A 24,397-nucleotide genomic window follows, 5' to 3' on the forward strand; every position below is an offset into this window, starting at 1 on the left:
AATCAATCTGTGTCAGATACTTTGTGACACGCGTGAATTGGTGTCGTAGTAATTTTCCACTGACAGAACCAAGACCTATTAAATGAGTAGAGCACGATGATTGTCTCTTTGAAGTTGTGAGTGCTGAGTGTTTTAAATTTGGTGTAGAGGGACCGCATATGTCAACGCCTGAGGAGGGAGAGATTTGCTTTGATTTGAGTGAATATTAATGATACTTGAAAGTGGCGATGGCGCTTAGGTTTTTTGTTTCTTTTTTTTTACTAGCTTCCGGTTAGTGGGGAAGTAGTTTACCACCAGCACCTACGCATGACGAAACTTTGCGGAGACGCTGAAAATTAAGAAAAGGCTAAAAAAACGATGCTCAGGCCCTGTGCATGATAAAGGAAAAATTGATGTCTCGTGTTATCATTTCTCCCCATATTACATAACTTGAACATAGGATAACAGAATCTTTGAATCAGAAAAAATAAAAAGTTTAAAAATTACGTAGTGAGTCAAAACGGTAAAGTAAAAGCAGGGCAAAGAATATTAAAGTGAAAGATAAGTCACACTGAGAGTTTGTTACGATTATTACGTAAAGTTCGGCTTAAAGTATATGAAAGAGGGTTTGTCTATCTGTTTAAGTGATAAAAAGTGGAAAAGTTAAGTGATGGGGAATTAATAAACTATGAAGGTTGTAGCACAAACCATTATCATTGATAGAGTGCAAATAGCATTATCCATTGAGTGTGTTGGTAAAAAGAAATAAGCAAGGATAGAGCTGCAGTGCAGTGACTGTATAGGATTAAAAATCTCTGACTAGCAACGCTCAGTCAACACGTAAAATTATATCGCAGGCGTGTTCTTACGAAAATTAAACTAACTGAAACTGGTGGCTAAGAAAGTTCAGTCTAGATTGATTGCTTCAGTGGGGTTCTATTAAGAGGAAAGCTTAAATTCCACGTTGGATAGTTTTCAAGCTGGGAAAAAGATAAGATAAATCCAAGGTATCAGCGTTGGAGTGTTGGCTTACGTAAGCGAAGTTTCCGATCACGTTGCTGTGAAGTGTGGTACATCGCAGTGAGTTGGTTTTAATTGACTTAAGTAGCACATCCTAATCAGACTTGGAGTTTCTGCTCGATTCCATCGACGATTACTTTTGGTGCTGGCTTGCTGGTCGAACCTGTAAAATCTTGTGATAGTCAGATGCGTTAGCTAAAATTTTCAATCTGGAGCTAACACTAGCCGATAAAACCAGAACCCGTTTGTACTAGTGCTGGTCCAATTGCATCTTCGGCGGTAGCTATTGTGCGAGTGGTAAGCATTTGGTTAAACTTGCCATCCTCACAACTACTAGCAGATAGCTGATACAGTACAAGGCGTCGCGGAATTCTATGGTGTCGCTACGTTTTTTAATGCACTTGTCACCTCTGTGTATCAGTGGCATCCCACCCAGGTTTGACACAGTGATAAATACACTACTGTTGTTGTTGTTGTGGTCTTCAGTCCTGAGACTGGTTTGATGCAGCTCTCCATGCTACTCTATCCTGTGCAAGCTTTTTCATCTCCCAGTACCTACTGCAACATACATCCTTCTGAATCTGCTTAGTGTATTCATCTCTCGGTCTCCCTCTACGATATTTACCCTCCACGCTGCCCTCCAATACTAAATTGGTGATCCCTTGATGCCTCAGAACATGTCCTACCAACCAATCCCTTCTTCTGATCAAGTTGTGCCACAAACTTCTCTTCTCCCCAATCCTATTCAGTACCTCCTCATTAGTTATGTGATCTACCCACCTTATCTTCAGCATTCTTCTGTAGCACCACATTTCGAAAGCTTCTATTCTCTTCTTGTCCAAACTATTTATCGTCCATGTTTCACTTCCATACATGGCTACACTCCATACGAATACTTCCAGAAATGACTTCCTGACACTTAAATCAATACTGGATGCTAACAAATTTCTCTTCTTCAGAAACGCTTTCCTTGCCATTGCCAGCCTACATTTTATATCCTCTCTACTTCGTCCATCATCAGTTATTTTGCTCCCCAAATAGCAAAACTTATTTACTACTTTAAGTGCCTCATTTCCTAATCTAATTCCCTCAGCATCACCCGACTTAATTAGACTACATTCCATTATCCTCGTTTTGCTTTTGTTGATGTTCATCTTATATCCTCCTTTCAAGACACTGCCCATTCCATTCAACTGCTCTTCCAAGTCCTTTGCTGTCTCTGACAGAATTACAATGTCATCGGCGAACCTCAAAGTTTTTATTTCTTCTCCATGAATTTTAATACCTACCCCGAATTTTTCTTTTGTTTCCTTTACTGCTTGCTCAATATACAGATTGAACAACATCGGGGAGAGGCTACAACCCTGTCTTACTCCCTTCCCAACCACTGCTTCCCTTTCATGTCCCTCGACTCTTATAACTGCCATCTGGTTTCTGTACAAATTGTAAATAGCCTTTCGCTCCCTGTATTTTACCCCTGCCACCTTTAGAATTTGAAAGAGAGTATTCCAGTCAACATTGTCAAAAGCTTTCTCTAAGTCTACAAATGCTAGAAACGTAGGTTTGCCTTTCCTTAATCTTTCTTCTAAGATAAGTCGTAAGGTCAGTATTGCCTCACGTGTTCCAGTGTTTCTACGGAATCCAAACTGATCTTCCCCGAGGTTGGCTTCTACTAGTTTTTCCATTCGTCTGTAAAGAATTCGTGTTAGTATTTTGCAGCTGTGACTTATTAAGCTGATAGTTCGGTAATTTTCACATCTGTCAACACCTGCTTTCTTTGGGATTGGAATTATTATATTCTTCTTGAAGTCTGAGGGTATTTCGCCTGTTTCATACATCTTGCTCACCAGATGGTAGAGTTGTGTCATGACTGGCTCTCCCACGGCCGTCAGTAGTTCCAATGGAATATTGTCTACTCCGGAGGCCTTGTTTCGACTCAGGTCTTTCAGTGCTCTGTCAAACTCTTCACGCAGTATCGTATCTCCCATTTCATCTTCATCTACATCCTCTTCCATTTCCATAATATTGTCCTCAAGTACATCGCCCTTGTATAGACCCTCTATATACTCCTTACACCTTTCTGCTTTCCCTTCTTTGCTTAGAACTGGGTTTCCATCTGAGCTCTTTATTCATACAGGTGGTTCTCTTTTCTCCAAAGGTCTCTTTAATTTTCCTGTAGGCAGCATCTATCTTACCCCTAGTGATATGCGCCTCTACATCCTTACATTTGTCCTCTAGCCATCCATGCTTAGCCATTTTGCACTTCCTGTCGGTCTCATTTTTGAGACGTTTGTATTCCTTTTTGTCTGTTTCATTTACTATGTTTTTATATTTTCTCCTTTCATCAATTAAATTCAATATTTCTTCTGTTACCCAAGGATTTATATTAGCCCTCGTATTTTCATCTACTTGATCCTCTGCTGCCGTCACTATTTCATTCCTCAAAGCTACCCATTCTTCTTCTACTGTATTCCTTTGCCCTATTCCTGTCAATTGTTCCCTTATGCTCTCCCTGAAACTCTGTACAACCTCTGGTTCTTTCAGTTTATCCAGGTCCCATCTCCTTAAATTCCCACATTTTTGCAGTTTTAATCTACAGGTCATAACCAATAGATTGTGGTCAGAGTCCATATCTGCCCCTGAAATGTCTTACAATTTAAAACCTGGTTCCTAAATCTCTGTCTTACCATTATATAATCTATCTGATACCTTTTAGTATCTCCAGGGTTCTTCCATGTATACAACCTTCTTTCATGATTCTTAAACCAAGTGTTAGTTATGATTATGTTGTGCTCTGTGCAAAATTCTACCAGGCGGCTTCCTCTTTCATTTCTGTCCCCCAATCCATATTCACCTACTATGTTTCCCTCTCTCCCTTTTCCTACACTCGAATTCCAGTCACCCATGACTATTAAATTTTCGTCTCCCTTCACAATCTGAATAATTTCTTTTATTTCATCATACATTTCTTCAATTTCTTCGTCATCTGCAGAGCTAGTTGGCATATAAACTTGTACTACTGTAGTAGGTGTGGGCTTCGTGTCTATCTTGGCCACAATAATGCGTTCACTATGCTGTTTGTAGTAGCTTACCCGCATTCCTATTTTCCTATTCATTATTAAACCTACTCCTGCATTACCTCTATTTGATTTTGTGTTTATAACCCTGTAGTCACCTGACCAGAAGTCTTGTTCCTCCTGCCACCGAACTTCACTAATTCCCACTATATCTAACTTCAACCTATCCATTTCCCTTTTTAAATTTTCTAACCTACCTGCCCGATTAAGGGATCTGACATTCCACGCTCCGATCCGTAGAACGCCAGTTTTCTTTCTCCTGATAACGACATCCTCTTGAGTAGTCCCCGCCCGGAGATGCGAATGGGGGACTATTTTACCTCCGGAATATTTTACCCAAGAGGACGCCATCATCATGTAATCATACGGTAAAGCTGCATGCCCTCGGGAAAAATTACGGCTGTAGTTTCCCCTTGCTTTCAGCCGTTCGCAGTACCAGCACAGCAAGGCCGTTTTGGTTATTGTTACAAGGCCAGATCAGTCTATCATCCAGACTGTCGCCCTTGCAACTACTGAAAAGGCTGCTGCCCCTCTTCAGGAACCACACGTTTGTCTGGCCTCTCAACAGATACCCCTCCGTTGTGGTTGCACCTACGGTACGGCTATCTGTATCGCTGAGGCACGCAAGCCTCCCCACCAACGGCAAGGTCCATGGTTCATGGGGGGAAAAATACACTACTGGCCATTAAAATTGTTGCACCAGGAAGAAATGCAGATGATAAACGAATACTCATGGGAAAAATATACTAGAACTGACATGTGATTACATATTCATGCAATTTGGGTGCATAGATGCTGAGAAATTAGTACCCACAACAACCACCCGTGGTCTTGATACGCCTGGGCGTTGAGTCAAACAGAGCTTGAATGGCATGTATAGGTACAGTTACCCATGCAGCTTCAACACGATACCACAGTTCATCAAGAGTAGTGACTGGCGTATTGTGACGAGCCAGTTGCTCGGCCACCATTCACCAGATATTTTCCATTGGTGAGAGACCTGGGGAATGTGCTGGCCAGGGCAGCAGTCGAACATTTTCTGTGTCCAGAAAGACCCGTACAGAACCTGCAACATGCAGTCGTGCATTATCCTGCTGAAATGTAGTGCTTCTCAGGGATCGAATGAAGAGTAGAGCCACGGGTCGTAACACATCTGAAATGTAACGTCCACTGTTCAAAGTGCCGTCAATGCGAACAAGAGGTGACCGAGATGTGTAACCAATGGCACCCCCTACCATCACGCCGGATGATACGCCAGTAGGGCGATGACGACTACACGCTTCGAATGTGCGTTCACCGCGATGTCGCCAAACACGGATGCGACCATCATGATGCTGTAAACAGAACCTGGATTCATCCGAAACATGACGTTTTGCCATTCGTGCACCCAAGTTCGTCGTTGAGTACACCATCGCAGGCGCTCCTGTCTGTGATGCAGCGTCAAGGGTGACCACAGCCATGGTCTCTGAGTTGATTGGCGATGCTGCTACAAACGTCGTCAATCTGTTCGTGCAGATGGTTGTTGTCTTGCAAACGTACCCATCTGTTGACTCAGGGATCAAGACGTGGCTGCACGATCCGTTACAGCCATGCGGATAAGATGCCTGTCATCTCGACTGCTAGTGATACGAGGCCGTTGGTATCCAGCACGGCGTTCCTTATTACCCTCCTGAACCCAGCGATTCCAAATTCTGCTAACAGTCATTGGATCTCGACTAACGGGAGCTGCAATGTCGCGATACTATACACCCGCAAACGCGCTAGGCTACAATCCGACCTTTATCAAAGTCGGAAACGTGATGGTACGCATTTCCCCTCCTTACACGAAGCATCACAACAACGTTTCACCAGGCAACGCCGGCCAACTGCTGTTTGTGTATGAGAAATCGGTTGGAATCTTTCCTCGTGTCAGCCCGTTGTAAGTGTCGCCACCGGCGCCAACCTTGCGTGAATGCTTTGAAAAGCTAGTCATTAGCATACCACAGCATCTTCTTTCTGTCGGTTAAATTTCGCGTCTGTAGCACGTCATCTTCGTGGTGTATCAATTTTAATGGCCAGTAGTGTAGTAGTCGCTTTAGCAGGTGTTGTTGGCTTGCGCAGTAAATATAATTTAGTAGACACACCACCACCGAGGATCAGTACACGGTATTTTCCCTGTAGGCATTCCAGATGGTATAGGAGTAGTCCTGCGGGTATTTAGGGGACAGTGACTACGACAGGTAAGTGGTCTCTTCAAATTGGGTCGAAGGCTTCCACAGCAATGCGGCCAAGGAGTTCAGGAGATGCGAGAATGACTTCTATGGTGGAATTGCTTTCGCGGCAAGCGTGCTGTGGGATAGGGACAATGTCGCCTTGTAGACGGAGTCTGCACTGCCAAACTGGACGAAAAGGTGTTGATCGCATTCTGTGATTGACACTGAACAGGCGGTAGCTATAGGCGAGAAGTATTTTCGACACTGTAATGTGAAAGACTGGCACGTCCTGTAAAATTGTAGCTGGATGTTCAAATGAAGTTTTGAACAAATTTCAAGCCTGATTTAAGTTTCAAATTTTCTAATTTTAATCCCTGGAAACACTGTCAGAGTTGGAAAAATCGTTACTGTCACGGTAGAGCGTTCACACTTTCAGCAGGAGTTTTTTCGAAGCATTTCTAACTCGCACGTGTTAGGTGTGAAGTAGACACATAGCCTAAGCAAATACTAAATGTGCAATGAACTGTTTTTTAAAGTTCATTTAGTGCAGGTCGATTGTCCTTGACATCTGTCATACTTGTCACTTGAAAAATAAATTAACAGTGAGCTATAGTGGTGGATGTGAAATTAACGCACCTGCATCTTAGGACCTGCGTCACGACGTCCTTAAGAGATAGCTGAAAGATACTAAGAAAGATAGTGTGCATTCATTGCAAAGTGAAGATATGCTTCTCTTTAGAAACACACCATGCAGACAAATGGGAGCATATTCGATAAGGCCACCTAGTATTAAAGTGATTAGACTAGGTGATTCAGTTGAACGTATTGACAAGCGAATTCCTCTAATGCTATGAGGATGCTTACACAAAACGTGAGACATGAGTATTAAAGATGTTCGAAATAATAGTACAGAAATGGTAGTCCAGTTATTGTTGAGGTCTTCAGTCCGAAGATTGGTTTGATGCAGCTTTCTGTCCTATGCAAGCCTCTTCATCTCTGCATAACTACCGTGACTCACATCCATTTGAGCCTCCTTGCTGTTTTCAAGCCTTAATCCCCCTTTGCAGTTTTTTACCTCCCACACATCCTTATAAATTTTTTTATATGTGAAATTTCGTCATTTTTTTTACTTTGCTGCTGTAGGTACACTTTTCTTCCTAAGTAAGACAGACTCTTCGATGAATTTTGCACAGCATGTAAACAATACTTACAGGTGTATGAAACTCTAGAATTTATTTAATTTATGAAAAAATGGACGAGGTGTTACATTTTAAACTTGATGTCTAGAAAAAAACTCAAATTTTATTGTTAATTGTCTCAATTTTCGCCACAATTTTTAATAGACTCGGAAAATTCTAGTTTCATTCATTTGAAAGTACGGTTTGTATGCTGTGCAAAATTCATCGAAAATGTCTCTTACTTATGAAGAAAAGTGTACCTTAGCAACAAATGCAGCCAATAGTAAGAGAAAAAAATGATGAAATTTCACTTGTAAAAAAATTTTGTTATTTTTTTGAACTGAATCCTTCCTGGTCATGCCGACAAAGTTTTATGAATTTGTAAAATTATAGACGATGGAAATTAAAATGTCCTGTGGTGCCTCTCTTGCTCCAAGTCGGCCTGTTTGACGTCCTACCCCCTTAAAATAACCGGTAACACTGCATGTCATCACAAAATTGTTCTATGTTCAGAGTAACACTGCGTTCATCACAAAATTGCTCTATGTTCAGATCAAGACTTAACACAATAAATGCAAATTCATCAGAAAAAAACCTAACTCCGGCCGGACAGGCGTTGAAGGCTCAATGGTACCAACCGACCGCCGTGTCATTCTCAGCCCTTTGGCGTCACCGGATGCGGAATGGAGGGCCATATGGTCAGGACATCTCTCTCCCGGCCGTTGACAGCTTTCGTGAGCGGTGCAATCTACTTGTCAGTCGAGTACTTGCTGAATTGCCTTCACAAGTGCTGAGTGCACCCCGCTTCCCAACAGCACTTGGCGGTCTTGGACGGTGACCCATCCAAGTGCTAGCCAAGCCCGACAGCGCCTAACTTCGGTGATCTGACGGGAATAGGTGTTACCACTGTGGCAAGGCCGTTGTCTAAATCTGTCAGCCACTCGGTGAAATAGTTCTAAATTTCGACTACTGATAATGTAACCGAAATCCTTTGTGGTTCCAAATGATATGTGACAACGTTTTATTTTCAAAATTTTACATTTTACTGGCACACTACAGCTAGCGACAGTAATTCACTGCCTTTATGCAGCGCTGCAGAGTACGATAGCACCGAGTGAGAGGCTGTTCCTGACATTGTCACTGATGACGAATGTAATATACGGCGCAGTCGTGAGTCACTGGAACTGGAAGATGCACGAGAGCCGTGAGAAAAGATCTGGTTCACAGTCGATACATGAGGGGCCACAGAGGTTCCATCGCGAATCTCGCAATATTGTTCACTACATATTACTAATCGAAGTCCACTTTTGGCATAGCAAGCACCTGGAGGAGCTTAGGGGTCATTGAAGCTATAATACAGCAACATCACTATGCTGTAAACCAGTTAAATCAGTAGTCAAACATATACAGGACTATTACAAATGATTGAAGCGATTTCATAAATTCACTGTAGCTTCATTCATTGACATATGGTCACGACACACTACAGATACGTAGAAAAACTCAGTTTTGTTCGGCTGAAGCCGCACTTCAGGTTTCTGCCGCCAGAGCGCTCGAGAGCGCAGTGAGACAAAATGGCGACAGGAGCCGAGAAAGCGTATGTCGTGCTTGAAATGCACTCACATCAGTCTTCATAACAGTGCAACGACACTTCAGGACGAAGTTCAACAAAGATCCACCAACTGCTAACTCCATTCGGCGATGGTATGCGCAGTTTAAAGCTTCTGGATGCCTCTGTATGGGGAAATCAACGGGTCGGTCTGCAGTGAGCGAAGAAACGGTTGAACGCGTGCGGGCAAGTTTCACGTGTAGCCCGCGGAAGTCGACGAATAAAGCAAGCAGGGAGCTAAACGTACCACAGCTGACGGTTTGGAAAATCTTACGGAAAAGGCTAAAGCAGAAGCCTTGCCGTTTACAATTACTACAAGCCCTGACACCCGATGAAAAAGTCAAACGCTTTGAATTTTCGGCGCGGTTGCAACAGCTCATGGAAGAGGATGCGTTCAGTGCGAAACTTGTTTTCAGTGATGAAGCAACATTTTTTCTTAATGGTGAAGTGAACAGACACAATGTGCGAATATGGGCGGTAGACATTTCCTCACGCATTCGTGCAGCAAATTCGCAATTCACCAAAAGTTAACGTGTTTTGTGCAATCTCACGGTTTAAAGTTTACGGTCCCTTTTTCTTCTGCGAAAAAAACGTTACAGGACACGTGTATCTGGACATGCTGGAAAATTGGCTCATGCCACAACTGGAGACAGACAGCGCCGACTTCATCTTTCAACAGGATGGTGCTTCACCGCACTTCCATCATGATGTTCGGCATTTCTTAAACAGGAGATTGGAAAACCGATGGATCGGTCGTGGTGGAGATCATGATCAGCAATTCGTGTCATGGCCTCCACGCTCTCCCGACTTAACCCCATGCGATTACTTTCTGTGGGGTTATGTGAAAGATTCAGTGTTTAAACCTCCTCTACCAAAAAACGTGCCAGAACTGCGAGCTCGCATCAACGATGCTTTCGAACTCATTGATGGGAACATGCTGCGCCGAGTGTGGGAGGAACTTGATTATCGGCTTGATGTCTGCCGAATCACTAAAGGAGCACATATCGAACATTTGTGAATGCCTAAAAAAACTTTTTGAGTTTTTGTATGTGTGTGCAAAGCATTGTGAAAATATCTCAAATACTAAAGCTATTGTAGAGATGTGAAATCGCTTCAATCATTTGTAATAACCATGTATTGTTAATCTACTGACGATGTAGGAATGGCTACGACGTTTAGCAAAGAATGCAAGAGATTTAGTTGGGGCACCAGTCTTGCCAGTCGGCGATAGGACATACTCAGAGTCTGCTCTTTTGTGACAGTCGACAAATGGCTCTGAGCACTATGGGACTTAACTTCTGAGGTCATCAGTCCCCTAGAACGTAGAACTACTTAAACCTAACTAGCCTAACGACATCACACACATCCATGCCCGAGGCAGGATTCGAACCTGCGACCGTAGCGGACAGTCGACAGTATGATGCACTCAGAGCTTGTTGTTCTACGACAGTCGATTTTACCATGTTGTCGAATTATTAAACTTCTTTGAGTCGTTTCAGGCTATTTAATTGTAATTGTTTTCCTGTGTTCAGTAATAAATGCATTGTAATGGCATCCCAAGACTTATTTCAAGTAAATTATCTACCTCTACGTCCATTTATAATCGTAGATGATCTGCTTGCATCCTCTAAAGAATCCAGTGGATTAGAAGAACGGCTTCGAGGGCCAACACCAACGAGAGATTCACCGAAAACAGGTGGGAGGAAATCCTGCGTGACGATAAATTAAGATAATCCAGCTAAGGATTTACCTTAACTACTGAAGAGTGAGGCATGACCATTTATACTGAACGTCATCTACACTAGTTTCTATGGACTCGTCGCCCCTGGTAGCTGAGTGGTCAGTGAGACAGAATGTCGATCCTAAGGGCCCTGGTTCGATTCCGGACTGGGTCGGAGATATTTCTCCGCTCAGGGACTGGGTGTTGTGTCGTCATGATCATCATCATTTCATCCCCATCGACGTACAAGTTGCCAAAGTGGCGTGAAATCGAACGACTTGCACCAGCCGAACGCTCTACCCGACGGGAGGCCCTAGTCACACGGTATATATACACTACTGGCCATTAAAATTGCTACATCACGAAGATGACGTGCTACATGCGCGAAATTTAACCAACAGGAAGAAGATGCTGTGATATATAAATGATTAGCTTTTCAGAGCATTCACACAAGGTTGGAGCCGGTGGCGACACTTACAACGTGTTAGCAAGAGGAAAGTTTCCAACCGATTTCTCATATACAAACAGCAGTTGACAGGCGTTTCCTGGTGAAATGTTGTTGTGATGCCTCGTGTAAGAAGGAGAAATGCGTACCATCACGTTTCCGACTTTGATAAAGGTCAGATTGTAGCCTATCGCGACTGCGGTTTATCGTATCGCGACATTGCTGTTCGCGTTGGTCGAGATCCAATGACGGTTAGCAGAATATGGAATCGGAGGGTTCAGTAGCGTAATACGGAAGGCCACGCTGCACCCCATCGGCCTCGTATCACTAGCAGTCGAGATGACAGACATCTTATCCGCATGGCTGTAACCCATCGTGCAGCCACGTCTCGATCCTGAGTCAGCAGATGGGGACGTTTGCAAGACAACAATCATCTGCACGAACAGTTCGAGGACGTTTGCAGCATGGTGGACTATCAGCTCGGAGACCATGGCTGCGGTTACCCTTGACGCTGCATCACAGACAGGAGCGCCTACGATGGTGTACTCAACGACGATCTTGGGTGCACGAATGGCAAAATGTATCCAGGTTGTGTTTACAGCATCATGATGGTCTCATCCGTGTTTGACGACATCGCGGTGAACGCACATTCGAAGCCTGCTGTCGTCATCGCCCTACTGGCGTATTAGCCGGCGTGATGGTATGGGGTGCCATTGGTTACTTCTCAGGTCATCAGTCCCCTAGAACTTAGAACTACTTAAACCTAACCAACCTAATGACAACACACATATCCATGCCCGATGCATTATTCGAACCTGCGACCGTAGCGGTCGCGCGGTTTCGGACTGTAGCGACTAGAGCCGCTCGGCCACCCCTGCCGGCTTTTCTCTGTCATTACATATAACAGGAAATGTCCTGACTACTAATAACTCACCAACGCCCAGCTCAAGCCTCTACGGATTTGGAGTTGGTGTTGATCTTGTACTGTAGACATCGTTTAAGTAGGAATTTTTCAAATTTTTTAAAGAATAAAACATTATTAAAGAACTACTAGATCATTTTTAAAACTACATCTATGAAAACTGGTATTTGACTTCTTGGTTGGAAATAACAATATACGTGTTTCAGTATTTTTGGACATACAACCCTCCCAAACGTGTGAAATAGAACCTGACTGTTTCACTGAGTCATTGTCCAGAGGCCAACCGCTAAGGATACGAACTTGAAACTTGGAAAGGGTGTTGATCTTTTTAGACATCATTTAGTCTACATTTACATTACTTGGATACTCTGAAAATCACATTTAAGTGCCTGGAAGAGGGTTCATCGAACCACCTTCACAATTCTATATTATTCCAATCTCGTATAGTGCGCGGAAAGAATGAACACTTATATCTCTCCGTACGAGCTGTTATTTCCCTAATTTTATCGTGGTGATAGTTCCTCCCTATGTAGATCGGTGTCAACAAAATATTTTCGCATTCGGAGGAGAAAGCTGGTGATTTGAATTTCGTGAGAAGATTCCATCGCAACGAAAAACGCCTTTCTTTTAACGATTTCCAGCCCAAATCCTGTTCATTTCTGTGACACTGTCTCGCGATAATACAAAACGTGTTGCCTTTCTTTGAACTTTTTCGATGTACTCCGTCAATCCTATCTAGTAAAGATCCCGCACCGCGCAGCAGTATTCTAAAAGAGGACAGACAAGCATAGTTTAGGCGGTCTTCTTAGTGGATCTGTTACATTTTCTAAGTGTCCTGCCAATAAAACGCAGCCTTTGGTTAGCCTTCCCCACAATTCTATGTGTTCTTTCCAATTAAAGTTGTTCGTAATTGTAATACCTAGGTATTTAGTTGAAATTACGGCTTTTAGATTAGACTGATTTATTGTGTAACCGAAGTTAAACGAGTTCCTTTTGGCAATCGTGTGGATGACCTCACTCTTTTCGTTACTTAGGGTCAACTGCCACTTTCCGGACCATTCAGATATTTTTTCTAAATCGTTAGGTTCAAATGGCTCTGAGCGCTATGGGACCTAACATCTGAGGTCATCAGTCCCCTAGAACTTAGAACTACTTAAACCTAACTAGCCTAAGCACATCACACACATCCATGCCCGAGGCAGGATTCGAACCTGCGACCGTAGCGGTCGCGCGGTTCCAGACTGAAGCGCCTAGAACCGCTCGGCCACACCGGCCGCCTAAATTCTTAGGATTTTTCGTGATACCGTCCTTAAAAGGTGAAGCAGGGGACGCTAGGTCTTTTGAAAATATGCGGCTGTTAAGGTAATTTTGAAGCTGTAAGTACGAATATTGATTTTTGGTTTCTCCGACAGACATAAAAAAAAGATGTCAGTATTTTTGGAAAGTCAGCCACTGATGTAAAATATTTCTTGTTTTGAGCGGACACAAGGCCGCTGTCTGTAAACCAGCGTTGGCTGCCGTCGATATGCTTCTGGCTAATGCTCAAAGTTGTGGCGACGTCGGGCCGCTGGGGACGAGACTTGCTACACCTTCGGTACCGCTGGAATCCCCTGAAGACCCGTGTGTCGCTGCATCTTCTGATACATAACACCTGACCGGTCCGTCCTCACTGGAAAGTGAGTGTCAGATTGTGGTGGGTTCTCGTGTTAATGGGCGGAAGGCGAAAGAGGAAGCAGATCGCGTGGCCGGCTCCCTACGCCTTAGAGACAGGTACGAGATGCTGTCCAGTGTTGATGGTAACTCTGAACCAGCACAGGATGCCTCTATTGTTGCGCCAGTGGCTGATTTTACTGCCCAGTTAAGACAAGTGCATAGGGTGGGTATGTTTGTTACTGAGAGCTCCAATGTTAGGTGCGTGATGGAGTGTGTCAGGGAATTAGCAGGCAAGATGGGAAAGAATGCCAGTGTGCACTCGATAGGAGGTGCTATCCAAAATTTTCGGGACTGGTGCTCCCATCTGTTGAAAACCTAAAGGTCATCATCGCCTTTGAAGTAGTTCCCATCCGCACGTACACACCGGTCCCACCGCTTCTGTCACTGGTCAAACCTTTTCTGGAAGTTCTGTTCTTTGAGGGTATTTATCACCGTAAATGATACTTCTTGAATCCTCTCTAGAGAGTCGAACCGACGGCCTTTCAACTTGAGTTTTAGTTTTGGGAATAGCGCGAAGTCACAAGGTGCCAAATCTGGCGAGTATGATGGGTGGGGTACAACCGCCATTTTGTTTTTTGCCAAAATGTTGTTTTGAGCAAGGGCGTGTGGTAGGACGCGTTGCCGTGACGCAGCCAAAGTTTGGGCTGTCGTCGCCGCATGTTTTCACGGAGCCATGGCAAAACGTCACAGTAGTATGCGGAATTCACTGTTTGGTTGGGTGGGGCGAATTCTTTGTGCACAATTCCCTTGGTATCAAAGAAAGCGATGATCATGCTCTTCACTTTTCTCTTCACCTGTCTCCCTTTTTTGGGTCTTGGAGAGCCTGGGCTCTTCCATTGAGGCTATTGTTGCTTTGTCTCTGGGTCATAACCGTAAGTCCAGCTCTCGTAGCCAGTGATAACCCATGACAAGAAGGCTGGATCATCCGATGCGGTCTGATGAAGGTCCGTGCACAAATTTTGCCCAATTCATCAGTCAACATTCGTGACATGTCTCATAACCAATACCCACTTCATCCGTGTTGTGTCGGTATCTGGGCCGACACCGTGAAGTTGAGATGGCTGAAAATGCACGCTAGACTAACGCAGACGGGCGTGATGTACTGGAACAGGATACGTAATTAATGTTAGGAAGAAAAGTACGGAGCAGGATTAATACTTATCTTTAATATCATTGTGGTACATCGATCTTGACGATACGCAGGAGACTTTAAGTTCAATCACTGTATGGCTAATGGCGCCTTGCTAGTTCGTAGCCATTAACTTAGCTGATGGCTATTCTGTCTCTCGGCTAATGAGAGAGAAAGGCTTCGTACATCTGGTCGGTAGCTAGGTTCTCGTACAACTGGGGCGAGTGCTCTCTCGTATCACGAGACCTGCCTTGGTGGCGGCGCTAGGTCTGCGATTACACAGTGGCGACACGCGGGTCCGACATGTACTAAATGGACCGCGGCCGATTTAAGCTACCACCTAGCAAGTGTGGTGTCTGGCGGTGACACCACATTCCTCCCCCGCAAATCGGCGAACGGTCGTGTGATAAGGCTTCCGCCCGCCGTGGGGAGGACCACATGTTGACGTATGCGATGAGGTGGGGAGCCTAACAACAGGCGAGGCTGTGCCACCCGCACCCGGCCATCCGGTCCGAGGGGAGCTAGGAAACGCCTGAAAAACTAGTCCAGGGTGCACGTCAACATGCGGTGTATGCGCCCGTAAAGAGACAGGAGGTACCGAAGGGTCGACCTCCATTGCGTCGGGGTAGCCGACGCGCGATGACGTCATGTGGTCCGGAGCGGGCGGGAGTTCCATGGCGGAGGACAGCTGGTCACGGGAAGCGATCGGCGGCGCGTGACCCTGGGAGGCGCTTGGCGGCTGCAGCGAAGCGTCTAATGCGGGCGACGCCGGCGGGAGAACAGGCGGCGGCGGCGGCGGCTGCTGCTGCTGCGGCGGCGCGTCGCCATGGGGCAAAATGGAAGGCATCGTCGGTAACACCTGGGGATGAGGCGAGCCAGTAGATGGGTCCCCAGGGCGCTGACCGGACGGCACCGTCGCTGAAAGCAGACGGGGAGCGGCAGAACCCGAGCGACGACAGAGGCGCAGCTGATTGAGATGCCGACGCACCTCACCAGAGGCCCCCAAAACCAAATACATCGCGCGGCCGAGGCAGCGAAGAATGCGCCCTGCGAGCCAACGCCGTGAACCTCGATAGTTGCGATAAAATACAACGTCGCCTGGAGCAAAAGCAGGAGTCTGCCGCTGCACAGGAACCTGATGCGGCGGATGCAGCAAAGACATCAAGGTGCGATGAGGACGACCGTGGAGCAACTCAGCCGGCGAGCGACCATCTCGGGGCTGAGAGCGATACGAAGACAAAAAGAGCAACAATGCGTCCTCCCGAGAATGCGACTCTTTCAATTTCAACATCTGTGACTTGAAAGTCCGGACCAATCTTTCAGCTGCACCGTTGGACTGAGGCGAAAACGGCGCGGATGTCAGATGTTGAATACCATTGGCCTGGCAGAATGACTGAAATTCTGCGGACATGAATTGTGGGCCATTGTCGGAAACAATAGTCTGCGGAAGACCTTCAATGCAAAAGATAGCAGACAACGCTTGGATGGTGGCGGAGGACGTCGTGGAAGACATCCGGACAACAAAAGGAAAATTACTGAAGGCGTCGACCAGAACCAACCATCGAGCATTCCAGAATGGACCAGCAAAATCAATGTGCAAGCGTTGCCAAGGGGAAGTGGCTTTTGGCCACGCAAAGACTTTCCGCGGCGGTGCGGACTGTTGTTCGGCACACGCCGGCACGAAGAACACATATTCGTAATCGCAGCATCGATTCCGAACCAAGTACAGTGCTGACGAGCAAGTTGTTTCGTTCGCACTATACACCAATGGCCTTGGTGAAGAAGCCGTAAAACAGAGGACTGTAACGAACGTGGGACCACGACTCTGGACTGATCATTATCAGAACGCAACAACAAAACACCACGTCGAACAAAAAGTCTCTCCTTGTGAGCAAAAAATCGGCGAACCAACGGATCCTCGATCCGAGACTTTGACAAAGGCCTTTGCGTAGCAACAAAACGTAAAACAGTAGCAAGGACAGGGTCAGCAGCTGTGGCTGTAGCGACACGACGAAAATCAATCGGAAACGATTCGACCACTTCATCGGTGTCCGAATCAATGAACATGCAAGCAAGTTCGGAAGAATCGAATGCTTTATCCTCAGCAACAGGCAAACGGGACAACGCATCGGCGTTTCCGTGCTTAGCAGTGGACCGATACAAGATATCGTAGCGGTACTGCGAGAGGAAAATAGACCAGCGAATGAATTTCTGCGCTGTACGTGGAGGTACAGGCTTGGTCGGATGAAAAAGCGATGTCAAAGGTTTGTGGTCTGTGATGATGGTAAAGTGACGACCATACAAGAAATCATGGAACTTAGTAACACCAAACACGAGAGCCAAAGCTTCTTTCTCTATCTGTGAATAATTTCTTTGCGCAGACGAGAGCAATTTGGACGCAAAGGCAATAGGGCGATCATGGGAGCCAACTTTGTGCGCAAGCACAGCACCGATCCCGAAATCCGATGCATCTACCATCAACAAAAGGGGTTTCTGGGGATCGAATGGCGTAAGGCAAGTATTAGAAAGCAACGCCGATTTCAACTGGCGAAAGGCGCGTTCACATTCCGTCGTCCAGACGAACGGAACACCTTTGCGGCGTAAGCGATGAAGCGGAGCTGAAATGGAAGAGGCATTGCGCACATATTTATTGTAATAATTAATTTTACCCAACACACTCTGTAGCTGTTTCATATTGTGAGGGGAAGGCAATTCTTGTATGGCACGGAGGTGCTCTGGACTCGGATGTATGCCTTGGGCATTAATGACATGTCCCAGGTATGGTAAGTCACGAGCAAAAAACACACATTTGTCCTTCCTCACGCGAAGACCATTTTGCCGCAAGACCTGAAATAATGTTCGTAAATTCGCAAGATGATCTTCTTCTGTCTGTCCGGAGATCACTATATCGTCCAGGTAGTTTGCTGCAGTAGGGACCGACGCACAAATAGTTTGTAAATATTGCTGAAACAAGGCAGGGGCGGATGCACACCCGAATGGCAGTCTTTTGAAGCGGTACAATCCAAGATGCGTGTTAACCACCAATACGCGCTGGGATTCGTCGTCCACCGGTATTTGCAAGTACGCATCGGCTAGGTCCAACTTTGAAAAATATTTTCCCGGGCACAGTTTAGCAAAAAGATCTTCCGGGCGGGGCAAAGGAAAAGTAGCAGTCACTAGCTGTGGATTCACTGTGGCCTTGAAGTCCACGCAAAGTCTCAATTGTCCGGAAGGTTTTGGCAAAATTACTAAGGGTGAGGCCCAGAGAGAAGCTTGCACACGTTCAATGACACCCTGTGATTCGAGATCGTGTAACGTTCTGGCGACCTCATCAAGCAATGCGTGGGGAACATTGCGCGCCCTGAAAACAATTTCGGTTGCGCGTTTACCTTCAGTTCTAAATGTGCTTCATAGTTTTTAGCGCAACCTAAGCCCGGTGCAAAAATGTCTGCAAATTCGTCACACAGCCGAGAAACACTGTCTGTAGGCACAGTCTGATTCACTGATAGGACCTGATTTACAATAGACATGTTAAACAACTGAAATAAATCTAGACCAAACAAGTTCACTGCAGAAGAAGAACGAAGAACGTAAAATGACACAAGTTTTGTTTGTCCCTTGTATGTTGCAAGAAGGCTGCACTGTCCTAACACAGGAATGTTCTGTCCGGAATATGTAGTGAGCTTAACATTTGCGGAACGCAACGGAGGTTTGCCCAGTTGTATGTACGTGTCATGATTGAGCAATGAAACTGCAGCTCCGGTATCGAGCTGGAATGGTATCACTTTGCCTTCAAAGCCTAAGTCCACAAAAAGTTTATTGTTCTGCTGACGACAAGAGCGACTGTTTTGTGCAATTGGAACAGACACTGGTACAGAATCACTTGCTAATTGACGTGATTTCCGGCGACGTCGACGCACAGTTTTTGTGGGACGAACACAGTCACTGTTAGAGAAAGTGTCACTGGACGGAGCGGAATTAACGACATGAATGTCCATAGGCGAAGGTCCACGAGCCTGAGTGTCCTTGGTTCGATTCCGGCGCGAAGCAAAGGGCCTGGAATGATTGTGATTGTCTGATCTGAGCGTTTTCTGGCAAACACTTTGAACATGTCCTTTCTTATTGCAGAAAAAGCAAATAGCTTGGCGTGACGGGCAATGTTCACGCGAATGTCTAGTAGCACACCGCGGGCATGATTTCACTGCATTTGTGTGCTGGCGCGGCACACCTGGCTTAGCACGCGGCGGTCGCTGTGTCGACGTGCGCAAGGCCCGGTTACCGGGCCGCGCAGCGCGTCCAGCGGGCCGGTTAATGTTACACACGGCTGGCGAAGTTTCAAAAGATTCCTGAGCACAGTCAAGTGTGTCCTGTCTATCCAATATGTCTATCACTTGTTGAAGGGAGGGATTAACTAGTTTCAAAATTTGCTCCCGTATGCGAACATCAGAAACGTTCTGTGCAATTGCATCACGCACCATTGTATCTGAATAAGAAAGACCACAGTCACATTCAAAGGCACAGTCCCTAGTAAGTCCTTGCAATGTTGCTACGTCGCGTCGGGGAAACAATTTCACTATCACACGGTATGTGGACACACCGACACAAGAAAGCAAAAACGGCTGCCGCTCATTACCTTGAATTCTGTAGGCAGCGAGGTGGAACGCCAACTGGCGGGACCACTCGTGCCAGGTTTCCTGGTTCGGGTCGTAGGGCCTAAAAGGCGGTGCAACGGCAGGTTGTGGCTGCGGTAGCGGTGAAGCGGCGGCGGCCGCATCGGTGTGCAGCGCACGTTGACCCTGGACGAGCTGTCCAAGGGCATCCAATAACGCCTGCGTCTGCTGATTCTGCAAGCGATAAAATTCGGACAGTACATCTGGAGAATGTGGCGAAGCCATGACACAATTAAATGTAAGCAATCAGAAAGAACTCTTATCTCGTCGCCAATGTTGTGTCGGTATCTGGGCCGACACCGTGAAGTTGAGATGGCTGAAAATGCACGCTAGACTAACGCAGACGGGCGTGATGTACTGGAACAGGATACGTAATTAATGTTAGGAAGAAAAGTACGGAGCAGGATTAATACTTATCTTTAATATCATTGTGGTACATCGATCTTGACGATACACAGGAGACTTTAAGTTCAATCACTGTATGGCTAATGGCGCCTTGCTAGTTCGTAGCCATTAACTTAGCTGATGGCTATTCTGTCTCTCGGCTAATGAGAGAGAAAGGCTTCGTACATTTGGTCGGTAGCTAGGTTCTCGTACAACTGGGGCGAGTGCTCTCTCGTATCACGAGACCTGCCTTGGTGGTGGCGCTAGGTCTGCGATTACACAGTGGCGACACGCGGGTCCGACATGTACTAAATGGACCGCGGCCGATTTAAGCTACCACCTAGCAAGTGTGGTGTCTGGCGGTGACACCACAATCCGCATGGTCTTGAATGGTTCGACGTCGATCCGCATTAAACAGTTGTTGAAGTGTGGCAACAATGTCTCGCGTTGGGCGGCTAATGGGCCTTCCGGTGTGAGCATCATCTTCGACGTCTGTACGTCTGTACGACCGGCCCTGAACCGAGCATGCACCTCAAACACACGTGTACAGCTCACTCTCTGTCCCCCAAACACTCGTTGAATCACTGCAAGGATCTCCGTAACACTTTTTCCGAGAATTCGCACAGTATTTGATACACACGCGCTGTTCTGTTCGCAGGTCCATCGGAAAATCGCTACACACTAAACACAGAGTATTACGGAAATCACTGTGGATACACAATAAGTCCTTCCAGCTGAATGCCACTCCGCACACTGACTTATCAGATATGCAGCTCTCGCTACCTAGCGGTGCAAAGATCTACTACACCTACTTTCCAGCACCAGTCCCGAAAATTTAGGATTCCACCTCGTATATTTGCCTGGAGATCCCGTGATGTAGAAGAGGTCCTGCTGGCGGCTGTCGAGCGCACTGGGTGGAATCGGCCTGCATGTAGTAGCACATGTTGACGTGAATGACGCCTGCCGCTTGGGTTTTGAGGGAATTCTCGGCTCGTTTCGGTGGATGGCTGATTCGATGTAGGCAACTAGCAGCGCATCCGGGGAGCATGCTAAGCTGTATATTTGTAGCATCGTACTCAGAGTTGACCGCGGTCCTCTGATTTGGAGCAGAGTGGAAGGTCTAAACCACTGTATCGGATGCGAATTTCTCGGCCTCCGCTATCGGGTACAGAAATGTAGGGTAATAGAGCAGGCTTGCACTACACGCAGGAAGCGGGTACGTAGCGGAGTACGTGTGGCGTGCATATGTGGCTTTTTTAGCTTAGAGAAACCCTCTCTTGGGATTAAAGGCAATTTGCCTGATAAATTAGCCACAGTGTCCTCAGAGAACGTTCGTCTTCACAGATCAGAGACAGAAAAGGTTAATATGATTTTTTACCGCCAGAACATAGAAGGGAAGGTCCCAGAATTAGTATCACTTAAAGATTATAATGCAGAGATAGTATTAGGAACAGAAAATTGGTTGAATCTAGACGTCATGACAACGAAATCCTAGGTTCAGATTGGAATATTAATCATAAGGATAGGTTAGTCTCCAATGGTGGCGGCGTGTTTATTGCAGTAGAGAATTCTATATAATCTAGTGAGGTTATCATTGATTCCGCTTGTGAATTAATCTGGGCGAATTTAAGTACCAAAGATCCGTCAAAGATGGTAATTGGATACTTTTTAGACCGCCTGCGTCAGGGTCTCTGGTGGTAGACGCTTCAGTCAGAAATTTCCTTATTATGTCATTGTAATAGCGGGTGACTTCAACCTGCCAGGTATGGACTGGGAGTGACATGCTACCAAAACTGGTGCCAGAGACAGAGATTCCTGTGACATTGTTCTGGATGTCTCGTCGCAAAATTACTTTTAGAATACACTTAGAGAGGGTAACGTCTTAGACTTCCTGGCAACAAACAGACTCGAACTTAATAAATCACTTAACGCAGAGGACGGTATCAGTGATCGTAAGGCTGTGATAGTATCGTTCTTGTGAAACACAAATAGCTCCTTACTCGCATGAGGTGTTATTATTGACAAGGGATTTCAGATCGATTCCGCATTTCTGGATTTCCGGAAGGCTTCTGACACTGTACCACACAAGCGGGTTGTAGTGAAATTGCGTGCTTATGGAATATCGTCTCAGTTATGTAACTGGATTCGTGATTTCCTGTCATAGAGGCGTAGTAACTGACGGAAAATCATCGAGTAAAACAAAGGTGATTTCTGGAGATTCCCAAGGTAGTGTTATGGGCCCTTTGCAGTTCCTTATCTACTTAGACGATTTGTGAGACAATCTGAGCGGCCGTCTTAGGTCGTTTGCAGATGACGCTCTTGTTTATCGACTAGTAAAGTCATCAGAAGACCAATACAAATTGCAAAACGATTTAGAAAACATATCTGTATGGTGCGAAAATAGGCAATTGACCCGGTGTGAGGTCATCCACATGAGTGCTAAAAGAAGTCCGTTAAATTTCGGTTACACGATAAATCAGTCAAATCTAAAGGTCGCAAATTCAAGTAAATATCTAAGAATTACAGTTGAGAACAACTTAAATTGGAAGGAACACATTGAAAATGTTGTGGTTAAGGCTAACCAAAGACTGCGTTTTATTGCCAGGACACTTAGAAAATGTAACAGATCCACTAAGGACAATGCCTACACTACCGTTGTCCGTCCTCTTTTAGAATACTGCTGCGCGGTGTGAGATCCTTACCAGGTCGGATTGACGGAGTACATCGAAAAAGTTCAAAGAAGGGCAGTACGTTTTGTATTATTACGAAATATGGGAGAGAGTGTCACTGAAATGTTAGAGGATTTGGGGTGGACGTCACTAGAACAAAGGTGCTTTTCGTTGCGGCGGAATGTTCTCACGAAATTCCAATCACCAACTTTCTCCTCCGTATGCGAAACTATTTTGTTGACACCGACCTACATAGGGAGAAACGATCGCCATGATAAAATAAAGGAAATCAGAGCTCGTACGGAGAGATATAAGTGTTCGTTCTTTCCGCGAGCTATACGAGATGGAATAATAGAGAATTGTGGAGGTGGTTCGGTGAACCCTCTGCCAGCCACTTAAATGTGATTTTCAGAGTATCCGTGTAGATGTAGATATAGACGACGACGAGTCTGAGAAATAGTATTAAGAAGTGTACGAAGATAGTTTTGCTTAGCAAGAGTCTCAGGATACAAATTTCAGAGTATCTGATCAGTCAGCATCAAATTTTCGGTGATGAAGACGAAGATGTGGAAAACAAATGGAAAAAATTCAAAGAAGTCGTAGAATATTCCCTAGCCATGTTCCGACTAAGATCTTAAGGGATGGGATATATCAACCATTGTTTAATAGCCGTTTTAGAAAACTACTACGTAAACAAAGAAAACTTCATCTCAAAGAGAAGCAAAAACCTAGCTGGAAAACATAAACTGAACGAAGCGAAAAAAAGCGTAAGGAGAGCAATGAAAGACGCATTCAATGACTTAGAACGTAAAACTTCGTCAAACGATCTGAGTGAAAACCCTCAGACGTTTTGCTCGTATATAAAATCAGTAAGTTGGTAAAAATCATCTTTCCATTCACTCAGTGACCATACTATCACCGAAACGGAAGATAAGAGAGAGAAGGCCGAAATATTGAATTCGTTCTTCTGAAATTTTTTCACCGCGGAAGGTCGTAACACGGTCTCTCCTTTCAATCGTTGTACGAACGTCGAAATGGCGGATATTGAGATAACCCATCGCGGAATAGAAAAACTACTACAGTCGGTCAGTAGTGGGAAAGCGTCAAGACCAGGGGAGGTATCTATAAGATTTTACAAAGAATGCGAAAGCACTTGCTTCCGTTCTAGCAGTAATTTGTCGTAGGTCCTTGAGCAACGAGGAGTACCTAGCGACTGGAAGAAAGCGCAGGTCATTCCGGCTTTTAAGAAGGGCCGTAGGACAGATGAGCGCAATTATAGACGTTAATCTGTTGTAGGATTATGGAATGTGCTGAAACGTTACTTTGTAACTGAATAAAAAGTATCCCCAATTTTAATGAACACCTGAAAATGTTATATATAAACTGAAAAAAAAAACGATGCACTAATGAGATGGAGTACTTTTCATTATTCATGAATTATTTTGTAAACAAGTATCTATGAGTTAAAATGTGTAAAGAAAACTCTGTAAAATAAAGTGTAGTAAAGTACCTTCGTTAGCCTAGTGACATAAGAAAGCGGAACGTAACTAGCTCTCTCTCTCTCTCGCTCTGTTCTCTCTCTCTCTCTCTCTCTCTCTCTCTCTCTCTCTCTCTTTCGTCCGATATCGAAATAAGCTGTGTAAGTGTTACTTGTACGCTTTTGTTGAATAACTATCTTAATTTGATGCCA

The sequence above is a fragment of the Schistocerca piceifrons genome, chromosome 7 (genome assembly GCF_021461385.2).
Source record: "Schistocerca piceifrons isolate TAMUIC-IGC-003096 chromosome 7, iqSchPice1.1, whole genome shotgun sequence".
Taxonomy (NCBI): Eukaryota; Metazoa; Arthropoda; class Insecta; order Orthoptera; family Acrididae; genus Schistocerca; species Schistocerca piceifrons.